The 21799-nt window shown below is 40.5% G+C and overlaps 1 protein-coding gene and 1 pseudogene across 1 annotated transcript in view; both read left to right on the top strand.

The window, feature by feature from the left end:
- LOC118606686 overlaps positions 1–21799 on the top strand; it is a 402280-nt gene that overhangs the window by 320086 nt on the left and 60395 nt on the right. The gene's annotated exons all lie outside the window — the stretch shown is intronic.
- Positions 1583–1701, top strand: LOC118607338 (annotated as a pseudogene).

Genomic DNA, 21799 nt, shown 5'->3' with positions numbered 1-21799 from the left:
GTTGGTCAAGGGGACAGGTCTGCTAAAGAGACTTTGCAGTAAAGTGGGGCTGAGCTTACTGATACAATAAAACTTCTCATGGCAAGGACACCTCTGTAAAGACTGAGAGGTCTGCCTCTGGACCACTTTTAGGGGATGGCAGTGGCTGCATTTGTTGGCTTCTTAATGAGACAATTCTGGAAATATAGCACTTTGTTTACCAGAGGGGAAAGCATTCTAGCAACCACATCATCAACCGACACACTTTTAAAAAAGCACTTTTAAAAAAGACTCACAAAAATATAAAATTAAGGTTATCTCTGAGGTCTTCAGCTGAGCTGAATAAACCATGAAGTAAAAATCATATCTTTCCTCAAAGCTTAACACAGAGCTTTAGAGATCTGTGAGAAAGAACAGCACTTCGAACATAAGGCTCGATTGGTGGCATAAAGCACTAGAGATGGTTCTAATAACCGCTGAGGCTACTGGAAAGCACTTCAAGAGTGATCAGTGACACAATTGTACATTTCCAGGTGTCTCCACAATCCCTTGTCTGGGAGCATAAACAGGCTGGATCTAGGCTGGGTTATTTTCCAATTCGATTAAACTGTAGCTTTTGGGGAAGTGACAGGTAGGTGGGTATGTGTGATAATTCTTCATTTAACCAAACCAGCAACTTCTTCCTCCCCTTTCCACTACCCTAAAGATGTCACTATTCTTCCTTTGTGTATGACAGCAGGCTCCTTTTGACAGCAGGCTCCTCCTCATCTCCCTCCCACTTTTGTTTTTTATGCCTGTTTTAACACATGTGGTTGTTCACTGTTATCTTGGAAATGTGTATGTCTGGTCTGAAGTCACTGGACTGGTAGCAGAGCACACTTTTGATTCCTCTGGCTTGTTTATCTTATTCAGTTGCTCTGGGGTTGGTTGCCCAGGCTTTGGGTAGGAGAAGCATTACTGTAATTAGATGCTGTTATTAGTCGGAGTTCTCTAGAGAAACAGAACCAATAGGATAGGTATAAATATAGATATACAGATAAGTCTGTATCTCTCTCTTTACACATACACACATGTGTGTGCACTTATTGTAATAAATTGGCTCATGCAATTACGGAGGCTGAGAAGTCCCAAGATCTGCAGTCGATAAGTGGAAATTCAGGAGAGCCAATGGTAAAGTTCCAGTCCAAGTGTGAAGGTCTGAAAACCAGGAGAGCTGATAGTGTGAGTTCTAGTTTAAAAGCAGAAGACCGCTCTTCCACCCTGAAGACAGGCAGAGAGAGAGGAAGAGAGGGTTGGGGAAGGAAGAGAGAAAGAGAGAGAGAGAACACAAAATCTCCCTTACTCAGTATTTTTGTTCTATTAGGTCTTCAACTGATTAGATGAGGCCAGTTTACATTGGGAAGGGCAATCTACTTTATTTAGTCTACTGATTCGAATGTTCATCTCATTCAGAAACACTTGCATAGGCACATCCAGAATAATGTTTAACCACATATCTGGGTGCTCTGTGGCCCAGTCAAGTTGACACATAAAATTTCCTTCATAGATGCATATATAGTGTTCATGGTATGTTACACAATTTAAATTAAAACAATTCTTGTCCATTTACGGCCATGCCACCCTGAACAAGCCCAATCCTGTCTGATTTTGGAAGCAAAGCAGGGTTGGGCCTGGCTAGTACTTGGATGGAAGACCACCTAGGAAGACCAGGTGCTATAGGTGTAAAAAATAAAAAAATAAGGGATTGTAAGCTGACAAGTTCCCTGCAATCTGTGAGGTCAACCAAGGGTTGCCTCGCCTAAAAAAATTAATAAATAAAATAAAATAAAATAAATAAAACAATCCTTGCCCACTCAACTCATCAGTATTGTCTAAGCATCCATTTATAATAGTTGGACAACAACAACAAAAGTCTGAACTCAAAACTAAGTTATATAAAAACAAAATCTTACACAACTGAAAATTCCAGAGAGTAGGCCTTTCCTGTTAGTCATGATGGAACCTGGTTCCTCTGATGATGTCTTGAGGGACCTCCCTTTTTTCTGCTTTGGCTCATTCTCAGGCAGGCTTTCTCTTCTCTGGGATGATGGCCTCCAGGAGCTCCAGACTTGAGTTTTATCATCTTGGCTCACCCAGCAGTAAGCATGAGCTGAATTTCCACAAATGCCACAGGACTTCTCTTCCTTGGGTCAACCTTGGTCAAGTACCCATCCCTCAATCAGTCCCATAGAAGGGGGTGAGGATAAGCTGACTGCCTGAGATCAAACCATGGGGAAAGAGCGTGAGTAAGGGGTGATTCTTGAGTAGAAACGTAGGGTATCAAAACTAGAAGTTAAACATAGAATTACCATATAATCTAGCAATTTCACTAAGTTCATAGGTCCATATAAATACTTGTACACAAATGCTTATAGAAGCACTCCTCAAAATATCCAAAAAGTGGAAATTAACCAAATGTTCATCAACTGATGAATAGATAAATAGAATATGGTCCATCTAGACCATAGAGTATTATTCAGCCATGAAAAGAATTGAAGTATTGATACATGCTACAAGATAGATGAACCCTAAAAATATTATACTTGTATGAAAGAAGTCAAACACAAAAGGTCAATTAATTTATGGTTTCACTTATATTAAATATCTAGAATATACAAATTCATAGAGACATGAAGCAGGTAGATGATTGGTAGGGGCTAGAGGAGGGGGATTGAGGAGTGAATGCTTGATGGATGTGGGATTTCTTTTTGGAGAAATGAAAATATTCTGGAGCTATATAGTTATGATTGTTGCAGAGCATTGTGAATGTACTAAATGTCACCAGTTTTATGTTACGTGTATTTTACCACAACGAAAAATAAATATTAATCCATTTTGAATTAAAAGAAAAAACTTGAGGAATATAAGAATGCTGAGTGGACAAAATCATTCTGTAGCCCATATCTAAAGAGAACTCACCCTGATCAAACCCAACACCAATAAAACTAGCAATTGCGGGGTAAGATGTAGAAGATACAGAAACATCTATGTATACAGTTCTCATGCCACAAGACCTAATTTTTCTTTGTAAGTTTCTGCTTTTTGACATTGTCTGAGGTCCTGGGCATTTGCAGAAGAGGCAGCTGTCACCGTTTACAGTGTGAATCCTATACTCACAGACATTCCTTTCTTTTTTATTCAAATACGATCTAAAGTCCACAGCACCCCACAAAGATGTCTTTCTTATCAGTTCAACCACGTGAGTTTATCGAGTTCCTATTATCTGCCTGGTACATTTCTTAGACACGTCGTCCAAAATTTGAGTGCGTATTAATGGCAAATCTAATAACTAAGTTTAATTAGTACTTACTATGTGCCAGAGTTTCTGCTAAAGACCTTACTTTTCTCATTGGATTTTCACAACAGCTTTGTGAGATAGCTACCATTGTAATCTCCACCTTACAGGTGAGAAAACAGGCTCCGAGAACTTGAGGAAATGGATCAGCTACTAGGTGGCAGAGGCGAGATTCAAAAGAGAGCCCCCTGATGTCAAAATCCTGCTCTACACCATCCAGGACAGTCAACGAGGACATCAGCAAATGCTGGGCGCTCTTATCCCCACACGAACCAGAGAAACAGTCGTTAGAAGCACAGATCAGACTACCTTGCTGTCGTCTGTGGTGTCCCTATTTATAGAGTGCCCAATGGATGCTATTTCTAACTTAAACTAGAAGGTTTTCTTTGAAAGTTTCAATCTGCAACTTAAAAGCAAAGCAAGAGAAGAAAAGAGCTGGGAGTACACGTCACCAAGAGCTGTTCCGAAATCTAAGAGCAAGGACACCGGAGGAGAAAGATTATCATCTTATTAGCGTAGGAGGATAAAGATGATCAGGCAGGGATGCTCCATTATTTATAGGAATCCAGCTCTTTTCTATACACTCCACTGAGGCATTTGATATATTTGTGCTGGAGATTAACACTGATGTTATTTTCTTTAATGTCTGTTTTTAGTGTATGCGATGCATGTTGGCATTCAGGAAATTCAGCCAGAGGAGAAAAACAATAGTATTAATTAGGAATGTCAGTCATGGGTGTTATGAAATTCAAAACTGCCAAGTTTCTGGAGCATTTAGTGGTAATTATAATAGACTGTGGAGACAAGCTGTTCTTCATTTCCTATAAAAAATGCACAGTTTGATGGGCAAGTGATCAAAGTGCTAATGCAAACCCTTGTGAAAGGGGTGCCTCTTTCACCCTGTTATTTTTAGGACTCGATGCTTTTGCTAATTCAGAGCTGCCCAGAGAGAGAAGACTATCCAGTGAATATACGTCCCCTTGTCTTTTTATAATTTAAAATTACTGCTTGATTTTTTCAATATCTCCACATAAGTTGTGTGTGTGTGTGTGTGTGTGTATGTGTGTGTGTTGGGGTGGGGTGTGTAAATGATACCACCCATGGGCCTGGCAGGATATTCAGATTTAAATCGGAGCCAAAGCCTTTTTCCAGGTAAAGTAACACATATAATCAATTTCTTTCAAAGTAATGAATAATTAAAAACCCATCCTATGTTCTTTGGATAACCCAGTTAAATGGGTGGAGAGATTTGCATTTTTGAGAATTGGAATAAAAGACATACTACTTCCCTGAATTTTCTCAGGTTTTTGATTTGAGGTATATGTTTCTTGATTTGTTTTTGGAATATTTATGTCGGGCTAGGAATAGACCAGGTGGAACCGTAAGGATCTAAGGATTCCATTGTCAATCCCCGATGTCCTTGTATTACCTTAGACGGGCCCTAGAATGGCTCTTTGAGGCTGCCTGGGCAGGTCCCGGCCCACTTAATGAGGAAGTTCCGTTGTGGAGATCAAGACGCTTGCCCAGGGTTATTTGGATGCTCAGTGTCAGGAGGCCGCCCTTCCCACCTTCATGCCTGGTGCTGTCTGTGCTTTCCTGCTTCCTGCCATTTCTGGACACGCCCCAGGGCCTTTGCATGTGCTGTTATCTATGTTGTGCTGAACCTTTTAATTCCACATTTGGGCAAACTTTTTTCTTAAAGGACACACACTCCTCTTTCGTCCTGAGAAAGGACCCAACTTGTAGGAAAGGGCAAGTGTGCCATGTTCCTACAAGACTGATATTTCACCTGATTAAAAAAAAATGTAATCAAACAGGGCTCGAAGAGTAAGTTATATTTTCCCAGGAAAGAGCACAGCAATAGGAGACTCAGAATTATCTATCTCTTATTTTTTTTTTTCAGAATCACCACCTATTAGCTGGAGATAATGGAGAAAACTCTAGCTATTGTTGGTTTGCCTGTAATTTGTGTGACTTACAAGAAGCCCAGCTATTATAATGGTATCTGATGATCCTGGCTGGACATGAGAAATAAGGGAGAGATGATGAGAGGTCCTTTGCTATGTGTTTGTGTCTCTGGGTTTTTGTTTTTAATAATTAATAGCAGGTCCTTCTTTACCCGGAGTTTTTGCAGAAATAATTGGGGACCTTGGGGTTGGGTCAGTAATTGCTGGGAGATGTGCTGGCCGTGGATAAGCCTCCACTTCTGGGCTGGTATGTTGGTGGGAACAGCCCCCTCCCCCTCCCAGTGGTTTGGAAGAATATCTAACAGCGTCTCTGCATCCTTTGGGAAAGCAAGGCACGTTTTCCTGCTGACACACGCAGGCCTTATAATTTAGCATTAGAAAAGAAAAATGGTTTAGAACAAGAAAATATATTTAGAGCTCATTATTCAAGCAGGAGTCACAGAGAAGGGGCAAGGACGGAGCCAGTCAATGAGAAACAGCTCACATTACAGGGTCAGAAGGAAGCATGTGACTGGCACTCAGCCGCTAGGCAGGAAGGGCGATGGGGTCAATATCAAAGTCGAGAATCAGTAAGGGAAGGTGCGCGAGGTCGCCTTCTCCCCGAGTAAACCTGTCCCAAAGACTCACTCCAGAGCTGCTTTCTTGCATGTCCCTTCCTCGTCCTGGTTCTCAGAAAAGGGCAGTTCACAGTGAATTTCCATGTTCCAGCTCCAAGGCGGCCTCTGCTTGGTGTTCAGATATTGGCATTGCTGTCACTGAGGCCAGAGCAAGTTGTCCCATCAAATGGAAAGGGGTCTGTGAGGCAACTGTCCCCACTAGGCAAAGTTCACGTCTGCCTTTGGGTGGAAGCCCATGGCTGCAGTGTTTGACTTGCATTTCTTCACTCTCTTTAGCTCCCTGCTGTGCCGACCTGGCAGCCAACCTGTCTCCACCTGCTCATTCTTCTACCACATATAAAACCAAGTGAATCGTGATCCTTCCTGGCCACATTCCAGGGCATGTTAGCCCTTTTCGGTGTTGCCCAAGACCCTTGTTAGCACTGCTCCATTTAGCATTTTGCCTGGATTCTCTGCTTCAGCCTACAGCTTTTTTCTTCTCCATCAAGGCTGGTTTCAAAGGGGGAGGGAAACTAAGGAAACCCCGTGGGTCTCAATATGTCCAAGGTAAGAGGAAAAAGAACTAATCCTTGTGAAGGCCTTTGGTGTGCCAGGGATTGTGCTAGTTGCTTTATAAACATTATCCATGGTAATTCAGTAATGGTCTCTTGCTTATCCATTATTTGTCTAGTGCTGTTCTTGGAGGTAGTTATACAACAAAAGACAAGGCAGATATATTTCTCTTATCATAGCTCTTAGAGTCTATAAGGGAGACATGTAGTTAAGAAGGAATTACAAGCATAATGTTACATGAGGAGGAGCATAGGGTATTGTGAAAATCTCTTAAAGCAACTGGATTTAACCTGATTGAGGGGCCAGAGAAGGTGATTCTGAGTAACTTATATTTACACTAAGACTTAAAGGATGAATATGATTTTTTCTCTCATGTAATCTCTGCTTTCCTCTAAAATGGACATAATACCAATGTCTATTTTGCAAGTGTGGGGACTGAAGTTCAGTGATACGTGGTACCATATTCAGATACAGCTGACAGTGATGGATCCGGGATTCCATCTCAGGTTGGTTTGACTCCAGAACCCACTGCTCTTCTACCAGATTCCAGCACATGTCAAAAAGTCTTAACAAAAGGAGTTAGAAAGCAAAAATAGATGGGAGTGGGGCTTTCTGGCAGTGCTCAGGTTCTGTTTTCTTAGAGCTGGAAGCATCTCATAGTTTGCATGGAGCTAATATAGTGGCAAAAACATCAACTTTGGAGAAAATTCTGGATTCAGATCCCATCTGGAGACTTTTATAAATCTGTGACTTCACATGAGCCATTTTTTCCCCTATGGTGAAAACTTGGGCAACGACATAATATGTGTTGGGGCATGGCATGTGGTACGCATTTGAAAATAGCACACCTTCGAGTCCTAAGAAAGGAGAAGGGGGTATGAACAACCCAGGAGTTTCTCTTGTTTGTAAGAGGCTCTTTAGCACAGGATCACTTCTGGACTTTGAGCTAAACATGTTTGGACTGGAAAAGAGAGAAGCATCTCTTTGGGTTTTCAGCCAGGAGGCCACAGATGTGGACAATAGAGAACTCAGCTCACGTGCCTCATGGGAAGAAGACAATTGCCGCCCAAACACAGCTGCCTCCTTCTCAATTGGACCCAACTTTGCCAGATAATGGAAACACAGAAAACAAGGCATGGAAAAACGAGCTGTTTATGTTTAAACATGGCAATCAAACCTCAACACTGAGCCTTCTTGGATGGCATCCGCATGTCATCTCACAGCCTGTGTGACTGCTGGGCCCAACCTATGGATTCCCAAGACTGTGCTATGGCCCACCTGTTAGGTAGAGATGGATAATTTAATGGCATCTGTTCCAGGCATCCTCTCTCCTGGGGATGGTGTGTGTGGAACTGCTCTACCTCCTCTCCACTTCTCTAGTAGCTCCTGAAAGTTGCAGACGTTGCTTGGAAGTAAAGATATAGTTTTAGGAGACAAGATCCTGTTTCTGGAAACATCATTTTCTGTGCATGAAGGCTCCATGGGCTAAGACTCGTCTACAAAGCAGGCCTTGATGAGGATCACTTAAAAGATAAAGGCATCTCACCTTTCTACCCACCCCTCATATATCCACCCAGCCATCTATCCACTTGTGATTCTGTTCATCATCTATTCATCTACCTGTCTGTCTGTCCATCTATTTAAGCATGCATCCTCCATCCTTCCATCCTTCCTTCCTTCCTTCCTTCCTTCCTTCCTTCCTTCCTTCCTTCCTTCCATCCATCCATCCATCCTTCTTTCCTTTATTAAAATTACATTTGTTGAACAATTACCCATAATTGTATCATCACCCATTATATATTACACATATAATTTAGGAAGTTGTTAAGAGTTAAGGGGACTCTGGGACTAGACCGTCTGAGTTAGGATTCCAAATTTACCTCTTACTAAGTTGTTTGACCTTGAACAAGCCACTCGACCTCTCTGAGATTCAGGTTCTTGATGTGTAAAATGCAGGTAACAATGATAACAACTCACAGTGTTGTCATGACAATTGAATTAGATTATTCCTGGAAGTGTCTAGAATAGTGTATGACATACAATAATGTTCAATAGATATTAGTTACTATTATTATTATTTAAAAATTTAATTTAATATGGGGTATAATTGACAGAATATTATATTAGTTTTAGGTGTGCAACATGATTTGTTATTTATATATTGTGAAACGATCACTACAGTAAGTCTAGAGTACTCATTGAAAGATGAATGGATAAAGAAAATGTAGTACACGTATCTACACACATACAAAGGAATATTACTAAGCCATAAAAAATGAAACCTTGCGTTTTGTGACAACATAAATGGACCTTGAGGGTATTATGCCATGTGAGATAAATAAAATAAGTCAGACAGAGAAAGACAAATACCCTATCATCTCACTTTTATGTGAAATCTATTATTTTTAAATGTACACATTGATGAATAAAACTGAGGTAGCAGGATTAGATCTCAGTCCACAAACAGGTATAAAGGATATAGCTCAACTTTTTTTTCTTTCGAAAAGTAACCTTAATTTTTTATTCCTGTTCCCTATCCTGTCATCCTAGTGGAAATGCCAGTTCAGTTGTGATTGAAAACATGGCCAAATAGCTAGTAGTGGGGGGCGGTCAGGTGCTGAACCCAGGTCTGTCACTTTGCCCACTACGGTGGATTCTCTTGGATAAGGAACAACCAGTTATTTGGTGCTTCCTGTTCCTTCTGAAGGGACAGTGGTGTCAGTTCCCTCTAGGCTGTCGAATGGGGCATCACCAGAGAGAAGATGAGTTGCATACAGAATATTCTCACAAAAGAAGGCAAGGCCCTGGTATAAAATCCACCTGCAAGTGCATGTTTTAGTAAAACTGAGTTTTGGTTTTTGAGCAGTAAGGGCTAAGGAGAGGCAGCTAAGGAAATAGTGGCAGAAAACTGACTTTCTAAGAGTTCACATTTATAGTGGATACTTCAGCATACAGGGTCTGGGGAAAGGATGGTGTAAATGGGCTAAATGGACAAATGTACATGATGCTAAGAATTTACCTACTACTCATCTGCCTCCTCCACGTTATTTGTATTTGAAGTCAGGGTTGAGAGAAATTAATTGAACATGCACATATTGAACATCTACTATGAGCCAGCCGCTACATTGGCTGCTGCAGATACAGCAGAGAACCCCCGGGTATATTTCTTGAGTGCACGGAATGAACATGCAGTGCAAAGGGAACTTGTAACACAGGCTCTCAGTCAAGTCTGGGGTAGGCGTTTCTCTGAGTTCAGAGGGTGAGTAGCAGCTAAGTAGGGGAAGAGTGTTCTAGACAGAGGATTTCATACGTACCAAGGCCTGGGGGCAAAGGAAACACTGTGTTCTGGAAGAATGCAGGAAGGACTTGTGAAGTTGTGCTGTAGACGTGAGGGATGCAGCAAGGGAGGTAGGAGGTCTTTAAGACCAAGGTCATCAAGGAGCTTTGTCTTCATCCTAAGAACTATTTGCTGAAGTGAGCGATGGGAGGGACGTGCTTGGAGGAGGCGTGTATGCGCGCGTACATTTTGGCCGCTCTGCATCCGAACTTCCTTTTTGCAATCATTGTTGGTGGGTGTTGTCAGGAGTCAGGAGGCTAACGACACCAGATACTCATCCTCCCCATTCCTGGCAGCTTGGCGTGGGCGCGCGAGTGTGGGCCAATCCGATGCTTCCCCTTGGGACATTGGCCCTGGAGGGAGAGCTTAGAGACTGTTCACGTGACAGCACCAGTCAGTCACTGTCCTGTGAAGACAGCAGAGTGGCTCGAATCTGACTGTTCTATGGTGTCACCTTGGCCATGGTGCTTGGTCTTACTCTGCAGTCTCCATAGCCATTTGGTGAGCAATCTAATATCCTTCCTAAGAATTCCTTTCTTGATTAAGCCAATTTCTACCAGTTTCTTATCTCTTGTAACCAAGAACCCTGACCAGTACAGGAAGGAATGTGAGTGCTGGGGCTAAGGGCACCGTGATGGGGATGAGGAAGTCATGATTATCTCTTGGACATTTTAAGTTGTATAGTGCTCAACAGTCAAGTAAGTTCAAATAGGGAGTCCTGTCCATGGTCCTGAACGAGTACCTGGTTAATTATTGCTTCCTTCTGGATGCTTGAACACCTCCCCAGGAATGTATTCGCCAGCATAGGCAGGTGAAAACCTCAGCTAAGGGCTCTGCTCTCACTCCAGTACCTCCTACTGCCTATTTCCTCTGGAAAGATACTACATGGAGTTTGTCGCTCGTGTTTTCAAATGAAGGTGGTGGCAATATGTTCAGGGTGGTGGCAATACAGGATGGTGTCCATTAAAATCCATTTTGGGTCAGCCCCCTGTTCCCATACAGTTATATGTTTCTAAAAACCCTGTCTTCCTGTTTGTATTTGCAAACTCAGCTCACGAGTACGGGTGGACAGATTCCTAGGAAAGAGCGATGGCTTAATTAATGGTAATGCAAAGGATGTAGGTGCCTCAGTGATTGGGGCTCTGTGAATGCAGAATTGGATGGAGGGCTGAGATGCAAAATGGGATAATTGAACTGTTAGCTGAACTGGAATTTAGCTGTTAATCACTTTTATGAAACCTGCATCTCAATTCATTACTCCATTTATGCCTTGTTGCAATACAGAGCTGTTCAGCTAATTGGTAAACAGGAGCCAGGCAGTGTACCTCCGAAAGGGCAAGTCTATCAAAGGTACTGTCATATTTTTTGTGAGTGCACATTTCTATTCAATCCAGCCAGGAGGTACCTGTTATCTGGGCTTCGTGTTCTTTCTCAGGTAGGCACTAAACAACATTGTGAAGTCAGGCTCATACATCCCAAATAGTATTGCTGACCATCAATTCTATTTAATGAAGTTCCCTATGCAATTAATACCTAGTAATGAACTTTTTTAGCATGATGATAAGGGTAATGGTTTTTGGCAGCAGAGCATTCCACATTGGAGATGGACTCCACCATAGATTTCCTGTGTGGTATTGGACAAAATAACACCCCTTCTGAATCTCTATTTAAGTTGTATCTACCTCAAGCGTATTGTAATGAGGATTACAATTCCTAAGGAGAGTGTATTTCCTAATGGAGTACATTTCATAATGAGAGCAAATTTTCTAGTGCAGTGCCTGATGTATGTGTTCAATCAACACTAGATCTTACTATTATCTGTCACCTAGTAATCTTTTTTGGTTTATGTTTAAGAAAAGGAGGAATAAGGAAATATCTCTCCTATACATTTATCGAATCAGAGACAAAAACTGAAAGGAATATTAGAATAAGAAGCTGATTGATTTAATAGAGAAGTTTATCAACAAAGACTTCAAAAAAGTAAAGGGACATCATGAGATGGTCTAGGAACAAAGGAAGGTGTAAGGGCCATAAGCTTTGGACAGGAGATGTGAATGCAGGACATCATTAAGAGACCTTTCATTCTTTGGGGAGGAGTGCTTATTGAAACAAAAGACCTTAGTTGGCCAAAGATCCATTTGTTTCACTTGACGGAGGGATAAAGAAACCCTATATGAAAAAAGAAATCTTCATTTTGCAGCCAAGACCATCATCTCCTAATATCCTAGTGAACCTTCTCCTTTTATTTAGTTTTATAGCTCTCTCTCTGTCTTAGGATCCAGACATTGGATTATTGAGGGGAGAGGGGGTCTAAGGGAAGCACAAATCTGAGTGAGGGATTCTACTGTGTACTGGAATTGTACTTCCCCTTTCATGTCAAGCTATGGGTTTTTGTTTCCCCTACAAATACACTTCTATTACACCTCACCAGATAGGCCTAGTAGATGCATGGATTGGTAATCATGAGTCGAGGTGGAAAGAGTCATAGGCATGAATGAAAAAATGTTGAGTAGGAAGGAAAAAAGTCTGAGGTTAACCTTGAAGAATGGCAACCATTAGAGGCCATCAAAAGCACTGGGCTTTGGACTTTAAGAGAAGGTGCTTATGTTAAGGTGGTTTAGCATTCATTCTCACATTCAACAAACATTTTTTGAGAATCTGCTGTGCCCTAGGTATAGTTCTAAATGCATGCGTACACTCCAGTGAGAGAGAAGGAGAGAGAAATGAACAAAACATACGAGGTCCCCGCCCTCTAGGGCTTGCATTTGTGCGAGAGGCAGACTATAAAATTAGCAACAACAAACAAGATAAGCTTGAAATGTTCTAAGTACTGGAAATAAATAGTGTTAAGTGAGGATGAGTTTCTAGTGAGGGTCTCTTGGACAAGATTTGATCTGAGATTTCATCTGAGACTTGTAGTATTAAAAAGATCCAGTCAAGCAGAGGGTCGGGTCAAGGTGGATGTTCCAAGTAGAGTTGTGCAAAGGCCCTGAGGTGGAAATTAGTCTAACTGTCTGAGGAACATATTATAGTAAGGCTAATATGACTGCAGAAGAGTATGAGTGGTCTGTGATGAGTCCGGAGGAGGCAGGACCTTGATAGCCATGTTAAGGAGTTTGAATATTTTCCGGTGTACATTGGAATGCATGAAAGCATCTCCTTCTTGTTGAAATGCATGAGCACTGGGTCTAGAGGGCTGCGATACATTAACTCATGTAGGACACAGTCATAGTTTGGTTTCAGATTACTGTTTCATGTCAGGCACTGGAGTATACGACACTGAAAGCTATTAATGTAAATTAATGATTGCTCCTGCTGGCTTTGTTACAGTTTACTCCAATGAGGGATTAATAAATGCATCGTGCCTTGCAAATTTGCATCCATTAAAAACCTTATCATGGTGGGGGCACTACTGATCCTCTTTGGGGGGTCTAAGAATAAAAAAAAAACACACAGCTGTCACAACTTGTATTTGATAAAAACTGGTTAGAATGAGATAATTAGGTGGAGCTAGAGATAAGAATGATACAATATGACAATCACAGTCTAGATACCTCTGACACATACTTGCAATAGAAGAGATTATCATTTGTTAATCCGTGAATGGTGCCAGGAGCTTTCATAAATGTAATTACTTTTAATTCTGATAACCCTGGGAGGTAGGTATTATCCCCATTTTACAGATCACACAAGTGAGTTTTATAATAGATAAATAATTGGCCCCAAAACTCCCAGCTGGGAACAGAAAGAGCTCAAGTTTTTATCCAAGATTCTCTGACTCTAACAACACTACATTGAAAGAGAGGTGTCTAAATCCTTGGCAGCCACACATTGAGTCGATGGAAGAGTTTGAGAGATCCTTGAATTTTTCTCACTAGAACTGACAACCAGATATGTGAAATGTACTGCTGCTCTTTCTCTAAAAGTAAGAACTTCACATTTCAAAGACTGGCACAATTTGTGTGTGAGTTAAATGACCAGTAAGATGCAGAGCCTTGTAACTCAGAGGTGGGTGTGAGTCCTGGCACTGCCTCATGCTTAAATTGTGACTGTGGATAAATTATTTAATCTCTTTGGGACTCTGCTCATTCATTTATAAAATAGAGATATTAAGAGTACCCATCTATTAGGAATGTTGTAGGAATTTACTGAGATATTGCTTTGCACCATATATACGTGTGTGTGTGTGTGTGTGTGTGTGTGTGTGTGTGTGTGTGTGTGTAATAAATAACCTGGTGTGTAATAAGCTCTTACTACAAGTTGCCTATTATACTTCTCTTCATGGAGAGATTTGAACAACGTAATATGGAGAAAGTAAAATTTATAGTTACAACTACAATGTTAAGAGCCACTGTTTGGTTGGAAAAAGAGGCAAGGCAATGGTTATTTTATTTTGCTAAAAAGTATAGAAAACATTACTATAGTCTCAGATTTCCAACCTGAGTTTCTCAACCTTGGATGAAAAGTTAAATCCCTTGACGAGTTTTTGGATATGGACGTGGTTCCATAGTGTAGTGGTAAGCATATCTGCTTTACACGCAGAAGGTCATGAGTTCATGCTCGAGCGGAGCCATGATCCATGGTCTATGGCCATACCACCCCGAACAAACCCGATGTCTGATCTCAGAAGCTAACCAGGGTCGGGACGGGTTAGTACTTGGATGGGAGACCACCTAGGAAGACCAAGTGCTGTAGGCATAAATAATAAATAATAATAATAATAATAATAAAATATACTTGGGTCTCTCCTTGAGGCTCTGACTCAGTTGCTCCGGTGGAGGGGAAACCTGGGCACTGACATCTTGTAAAGCCTTCTGGGTTGAGAATCACTGCTCTCCATTGGTCGTGGCGTTCACAGGTACACCGCTCTTACTCACCAGATTTCATCTCATTGGGACGAATAAGTGACACCACAGTGGTCTATGCCTCTCACATGGCAACAGTTCTCCTCTATTTTATAGCCACTAATGTGTGTGTGTGTGTGTGTGTGTGTGGCACGCATATACATCAGGACTAGCCTCATACATGTACATTTTGTTTTTTGGTTCTCTCAAGCCTTCCAAGAAAGGACACTTGTTTATAAAAATGACCCCATCGCTTAGTGAACTGATTTCTAAATCTGTTTTATATGGGATACAAAGTCGGGAGTGATTCAGCCTTTTCAATCAGGTTCTTCCTCAGCAGGGAGCCATTGAAACTATCACGTTATATTTCAAATATATCGCCCCGCACTATAATGAAGTATATCAAAATGAATGCTTGGCTGGTACATCTGGGTCTTGTCCTGAGTTGTTTATATTTACTTATATTTTAAGATCGCTCAGGAGTATTTGGTTCCCTGGGCTGTGATTCGAATGAATCTTTAAAATATTTTTATGTGAAGCTGCACTTGAGTTCCAGGCATCAGGGAGCTCCAGAGCAAAGGGCAGTGGCAATTTATGTGGTTTTCCAGATATGGATAGACCAAGTCATTAAGGAACAGGGGAGGGCAGCTTGGTTTTATCAGGATCTGGTGGAAAGTGCGTGTGATAGAAGCAGTAATGATTCTCTCCCCAGCTGAGATGAATTGGTCTCATAAGCAGACATGGAGAGAAGACAGAAGAAGGATGTGTGGGGGGTGGCGTGGCTTCAGCAGGAGCAGCAGCAATTGGAACCATGTAAGCCAACTTACAATAACTATATATTGCAGCTCCAAGAGGCAGATCTCGCCAGCCTATTAAGGACATCATTGGCTTTTTGATTGGACACCGAGAAATTGATGCACTGCCTTTGGTTCTATTATGTTTTCAAACTTTAATTAAGTTTATACCTCTCCCACCTGGGCCTCATAAATAGTTAGCCTCCAAGTAAGTCATTTGTCATGGAGGGACTCTTATGAGTAGATTCATCTTCCAAACAACATTACTATTGCCTAAAGTCTTGCCTTAAATCCATCAACTCAATACGAGCTTGAGTGCCTTACTCAATTTTGATGTATTACCCCAAGGGGTTATTTTCTGATGGGCAAGTGGCTAATTCATTAAGTTATCACAAGGTGGGAGAATGCAGATACATTATTAGCTTTTAAAATGGTGCAACTGGCGATTAAAGGGAATTAAATTAAAACTTAGGATTTTTTTTTTCACGTAAGTTAATCCATTCTCTTTTGTGAAAGGTTGAGCTCTTGGCCCAAGCTGAGGCCACCTCAGCCTAAATCTAAAGATAGACCTTGTGGGCATGGGGAGAAGGTGTCTTCCCCTAGGGTTGATATGACTATATATGGGCATGGCTTCTTTGAGGAATGAATCAGAAGAATCTACAAAGTTGAAAATAGACATTCCTAGGACATAAGAATTCCACCTTTAATCATGTGCCCGGGACAAACTCTTTTACAGTTGTGCAAAGAGATGTGTACAAGGCTGTTCATTGCAATAGTGTTTGTAATGGCAGACATTTGTAAATAACCTAAATGCCCATCAGTGGAGGCTTAGATAAGGAAAATGCTGTGCATTTATGTAATGGACTACAATGCATCAGTTAGGAATAGAGGCAGTTCTTTTTTTTTAATATGATGCTGCACTTTGATGCCTTTTATCAATAAGGGCAGGCTCAAACACAGCCTTGGGTGAAGAAAGCAAACGGAAGAAGTTACTTGTGTGAGTTTTTGACTCTACATACAAAGTAACACTAGATATGGAAACATATCAACAGTGGGATACACATCAAGCTCTTGTCAATGGCTATGCTTGGGGAGGGGGCTTCTGGGGGAGGGATGGGACTGGACACCACGGCCTTAGCATTATCTGTAATGCTCTGCTTTAAAGACTGGAAATAATTATGACAGAATATAAATATGTGTATTTTGGGGGGTAAGAATATGGGTAATTTCATTAAAATTTGTTACTTTTTTTTTGATTACTTTTTAAAGTTTTCAGAGGAGGATAAAGGTAGGCTTTCTGGGTACAGTAAGGGGTGTGGAGTCAGAGCCAGACCTGGAGTCTGTCATGATGAGCTTTCTTCTGCTCCAGGGCAAGATTCCAGCATTATCTATTCAGGAGACTATTGAGCAATTTCTGCTCAACAGTGGGTCTCCTTTCTTAACTTCAAAAGGAATTGACTAAGATTATTCACTAAGGAATTTGGTCTTGGAATTTGGCCTATTGTTTTTCCTACAGGATGTATAAGTTGGCTTTTCTATATCTATATCTATCTATCTATCTATCTATATATATATAGATAGATAGATTTAGATATAGATATATTTATATTTATATATATCTATATATAGATATATCTATCTATCTATATATTACACATATCTATATATAATATCTATGTCTATATATCTATTATATAGATATATCTATATATAGATATATAAATCTATATAGATATAAATAAATATATATAAATAATATATATAGATATATCTATATAGAGAGATATCTATCTATATAGATATATCTATATAAATAAATATATATAAATAAATTAATATATATAAATAACATATATTGATATATCTATATATATAGATATATAAATCTATATAGATATATAGATATCTCTCTATATAGATATATCTATATAAATAAATATAAATATAAATAAATAAATATAAATAATGTATATAGATATATCTATATATAGATATATAAATCTATGTATATAGATATAGATATATAGATATATCTATATATCTATGTATATCTATATATCTATATCTATATCTATATATAGATTTGCCAAAGCACCCCATTCTATTTGGCAAATCACGGTAAGATTCATTGCTCTTAATGAAATAATACCTATGACAATAAAAGGGAAAAAGTATATATTAATTGAAGGTAAGGTCCAAAGTTTATTGGTGTTCAATAAACTTTCCAAACTTCTCTGCATGTGTCCTTTTCTGCCACTGGCTCACAGTCATCCTAGAATAGACATTTGACTCCCAAAATTTGGCCAACAAAGGAAAAGTAGAGGCTGTTTCATCTGATGAGGTAACATAAAGATTTCAGTTCCTAGCATCAGAAATTCCAACCAGTATTATTTTTGGCACCTGGACCAACATTTGGTCTAGGCATGATATGATTGTGACTTTGATCACAAGCCTGAAAACGAGGGTGGTGGAGCCAGTATTGGTTTTCAGACAGGAGGACAGGGTGGGGCTGGCTGATGCCTTTGATATTTTCACTGGTGTCGTGGACTAAGAATGCATGGGGCTTCCAGGAGAACAATCTATTATCCCAATGCTTTTCCGTTCTCTCTTTGCCTTGAAACTAGTGATACCCCTACCTTAGAACAGTATTTTGAAGTTATTTTCTAGAACATCATAGCTTTGGAGTTAGATATTCACTGATACTGACTACTAACCACTTGGTAAACCTTGAGCTAGTTGGTTAGGAAAAAATAGTGCAAAGAAAGAATCACATCCTCAAACTATTCCTAGAACAGCAGGATAGAGGGACAATTAAGGTTGACTATCATGTATGTTTAATAGGAGTGGAACAACATGTACAAAAGCCTATGGTGCCTTCATGAAACTCACAGTGGTTTGGTATGTTGGAATGAGGACCGAGGGAGGTAGACGTCTGTGAAACAGCCTGCCGGCAACGCCTTCCTTGCCAATTACTGGCTGTATGACCTTGGGCCAGTCATTTAACTTCTTAGCCCTCTCACTGTAAAACAGGACATAGAAAGTGACCTTTTAAGACTATTATGAGTATTAAATGAAGCAGCAAAGGTAAAGTGCCATTTTGAAAGCTATGTTCAGAGGCTTTGGTACCATTACACAGATTAGCTGAGTGGAATTGACGTAAGAATTATCTTAAAGTTTATGTCTAAGACACTGGTTTCCCTGACAGGCATGTTAGAGAAAGTCACTGTAACATCACTCTCAAATCAGCATCCCCCTAGGGTGACCAACCATCTCAGTTTGCCTCATACTATGTCAGTTTTAGCACTGGAAGTTCTAAGTCTGGGAACCCTGCCACTCCCAGGCAAACTGGAACAGTCGTGCACCCTGATCCCCACTCATGGTTCTGCTGTCGGAGTCTGGAAGTAGCTAGTATCCGTGGCCTTAATGTCGAGTGCACACTTTATACTTTAAATAAAGACTTTGGATTGAGGTTGGAGTCTTCCTCCGCCAGCTTCAGAGGCATTTAAGCTCTCTCTATGTTTAAGAAAATGGACAGTATTTATAATTTTTTTTTCAACCAAAACTCGCAGTTGAAGCATTTTCCTTTCTTCCTCTGTAAGGGTCCAAGTTTTAGTAAAAAAAAAATATACTTTGAGAAATCAATACAAGATTTGATCCAACCAGGTCAAGCTCTCCTGCTGACCTAATCTTAATGCATTGTGAAAAGTATTTCTATTTATCAAACTCTTGTAAGTTTAAGCAAAAGCTGCAAGAAATGGTGTTTAGGTATGAAAGGAAGAGAGCTCAGAGGGCTAAATTTAGATAACACCTGAGTCGCTTTGCTGCTAAGTAGAATTTAATGGAGGTGCATCTCTGCAATCTTTATATGTGTTTGGCATGACAATTTATTTTGTTTGTCAGGAATGAATACTTAAGAAAAAAAGCTTTTTGAATTGCAACAAGAATTTCATATTAGTGAGGGCCATTCTGATTTAAAGGCTACTCATTTTTTATAGCAAGGGAGAATTTATATGTAGTGGAAGGCTGGTTGCCCTTGCTTTGCCAGGCAGAATTCTTGAATAAATTTGGCCTTTTGACACATGTATCCCCTGTGTGTGAAAATTCAGAGAGGTGATTCCTGCATACCCCAAATGCCCAAGGATGCCTTTTCCTCTCCTACTCAGATTTTGTGGTTGGACTGGCCCAAACATGAACTGGGTGGTTGGTGGCCTAAACTGGTCTCCATGAGTTACACTAAAGAAAAATTCATGACTTGCCCAGTGCCTCACATGTCATTAATGAGACATACTTAGCTACAAAATGATAAAGTTTAAATTAAAATCACTCAGGGCAAATGGGGAATTTATTGGAGAAAAGTTTGGACATTCCAAGTAACCTGAGTAGGTGGAGGAGAGCATGTGGGTTTCAAAGAAGACTAGAGCTAGAGACTCAACAATTGCCAGGATTCATTCTCTCTCTCTCTTTTCTGCCTCTCATCTCTGCTTCTCTTGGTATATATATGAGTTTCAATATCTCTCACCACAGACCAGCCGTGGGAATGTGGCTGCCAACTATACAGGCTCAAATCTTATGACTCCACCTACCGACGTGGACCCCATCTCTTACCTTGATCACCACTCAAAAAACTCAAAGGCAAGATTTTATTTGGGCCAAGTACCCAGCTTTGTATTATTACTCTAAAGTCTGGAAGGCTTGGTTATGTAACACAAATGTGGTACTTGAAGGTCCCACTCCACATATCAGGGTCATGCCCAGAGAACTGGGACTGTGGGGAGGGCGGTTACTCCAGGTCGTGTTGACGATGGTGCTTATTCGTGTCAGTCCCCTCAGTTCCACCGCTGTTGTAAGGCTCCGAACAAATCATTTACCAGTTACCTACTGGGAATGTAGGTATCATAATATCTGTCTTACAGGATTGTTACAAATACTTAAATAATATATATATATTTGGGGCATAGTATGGTGCCTGGTATATGGAAGGCAGATGATAAATGGTAACTGAGATTGTAATAGTGGTGGATTTGGTGAGATGGGGATCAGGAAAGGGGAAGGTGGTATGAGTTACCTGCTTAAATTTCTGTGGAATCTTAAAGATTGGCTGGCATACAGGATATGTTGCACTGAGCTGAAAAGGAGGCCTTATTTGGCACATTGAGGAAGCCTTCTTTGGGCCTGAGAACATTCCTCTTTGTCCTCTGCAAAGAAAGACCAGAAACCTATCAGGACAGAGATTTCTTATGGAATTTCTGTTATGGTCACGTTCATGCATTAACTCATTCTTTCATCGAATACATATATTTGAACTATTAAAGCCCAGGAACTTTTCCACAACAGGATATACAGTAGAGAACAACACAAGTAAGGTTTGTTTCATCTTGCAGCAATCACTTTAGTGGCGGTGGCGGGGGTTGGGGGTAGGGGTTATGGAGAGGGGAGTACGGACAGAAAAAACTGATGAACAAAGCAGTCAAGGAAGAAAATAAGCTGGATGTTGTGGGAACGATGGGATGGGATGGTCAGGAGAGGTCTCTCTGAAGAACCGACATGGCCTTAGAGCATGAGGAGCAGCAGCCCTACAGAGAGCCAGAGGGAGATCGTTCTTGGCTGAGGGAACAGCGATAGCAATAGCTTTGCAGAGGACAAGACCTTAGCGTGCTTGAGGAAGCTAAAGGAGAGGTGGAGGGTAGTAAGGACAGAGGAGCATGGTCTGAGAGGTCAGTGAGGTCGGCCCACTTAAGGATCACTGGCCGGATTGTTTTTTCCTGAAAAGCAGTTTTAGTTTTCACTTTCTGGTCTCATCTATTTAACCAATTATAAGGCATATGTTGACCAGAGCTATCCATTAACTCCACCCAAATGCATGTTTGTCAGTGCCCATGAGATTCTTCTATGTTACAGAGATAATCCTTTCCCAGAATGAACACTCTTCAGTGTAGGACTCTCAAGAGCCAGCGATATCCTTAAGAAGGGTACAGCTCTCCAAACACTGGTCAGTAGGTCAATACCTTCCACAAAACCTTGTGAGGATTGGATAATCACATACACGTGACCCCTTGACACAGGACCTGACATGAAGAAAACACTGAGTAAATACAACTATCACTGCTACTATCACTACTAATTTTCTTTTTCTTTTTCTTTCTTTCTTTTTTTTTTTTACCTCTCTCATTAGACTTTGAAGAAATTGAGGGCAATTACTTGATTTTACTTCTCTTGCATCCCAAGCTTAGCAGAAAGCCTAGAACATGACTGGTATTAAATAAGTGTGTTTCAAATGAATACATGGATAAAGAAAACAGGTTTTTCGGAAGTCATCTCTTTCTCTAAGAAGTCATTTTACCTCAAACTGACAGCAGACCCTGGCGATGTCTAGAC

This window comes from Rousettus aegyptiacus, unplaced genomic scaffold, assembly GCF_014176215.1.
Source record: "Rousettus aegyptiacus isolate mRouAeg1 unplaced genomic scaffold, mRouAeg1.p scaffold_m13_p_8, whole genome shotgun sequence".
Taxonomy (NCBI): Eukaryota; Metazoa; Chordata; class Mammalia; order Chiroptera; family Pteropodidae; genus Rousettus; species Rousettus aegyptiacus.
This window is presented reverse-complemented; position numbering and strand designations above follow the sequence as displayed.